The sequence below is a fragment of the Oryzias melastigma genome, linkage group LG12 (assembly GCF_002922805.2).
Source record: "Oryzias melastigma strain HK-1 linkage group LG12, ASM292280v2, whole genome shotgun sequence".
Lineage (NCBI taxonomy): Eukaryota > Metazoa > Chordata > Actinopteri > Beloniformes > Adrianichthyidae > Oryzias > Oryzias melastigma.
The window spans coordinates 9,475,784-9,476,581 of record NC_050523.1 but is presented as its reverse complement, the minus strand read 5'-3'; the positions used below and the strand labels follow the sequence as shown (position 1 = coordinate 9,476,581).

The 798-nt window shown below is 40.0% G+C and overlaps 1 protein-coding gene across 2 annotated transcripts in view; it reads right to left on the bottom strand.

Annotated features, from left to right (window-relative positions):
* ctif (CBP80/20-dependent translation initiation factor) overlaps positions 1-798 on the bottom strand; it is a 59,474-nt gene that overhangs the window by 33,184 nt on the left and 25,492 nt on the right. The gene's annotated exons all lie outside the window — the stretch shown is intronic.

Genomic DNA, 798 nt, shown 5'->3' with positions numbered 1-798 from the left:
TACAATTCTGGGTTGTGGGCGGGACTGTTGACACAGAGCAAGCGGCCTCCCTCCACGTCCCTGAAAGCTCTTGTTTGCGCGCTGACGCATGAGCTTATAGCCTTTAGCCAACATTAGCGGTGCAAAAAGCCATATTTAATCAATCCAGTTGTACAGTTTTGAGCCAGAATCGTAATTTGCTACAGCATGAGTATTCAACACTCATGTCTCACACACCCAAGAGTGAGCGGGCCAGGGTATGTGTAGCTGCGTCATTAGTCTGAGCATTTTCAAGCATCCAGTTTTCAGATCCAACGCGATATTGATCAAGAAATACACAGAAATGCAGTTTTAATCTGAAATTCTTTTATATAGGTCCTCTACTAGGAGAAAATGCTACAAGAACAAGTGAAAAACACAAGAAAGATGTTTTTTATTGTAGTGGGTCTTTAAAAACTCTTATGAAGCCAAAACTTATTACTAATTGGCAAAAGGTGCAGCAAGCCTCAAAACACTTCACTGCTCTCAACAAGTAAGGAATGAAAGTTTTTCTCCAACCAGGGCTTGTTAAATTGGCTCTTCCACATGCTAGCCATAAGGCAAAACTCGATGGATGTGTCTGAATTAGTTCACCTCTCACTATGTAGTGCGTTTGCTAGTTTGTAGAGCGGTCTGAATCAACAATTCCAGAATTGAATGTTCTAGAAATATCATAGAAGTCTCTGCAAAAACTAGTTTGCACCGATGCTCACTAGAGTGGCAAATATAGACCACAATGCAATTGGAACAATTTTCATGTGAAAAAAATTATTTAAAATA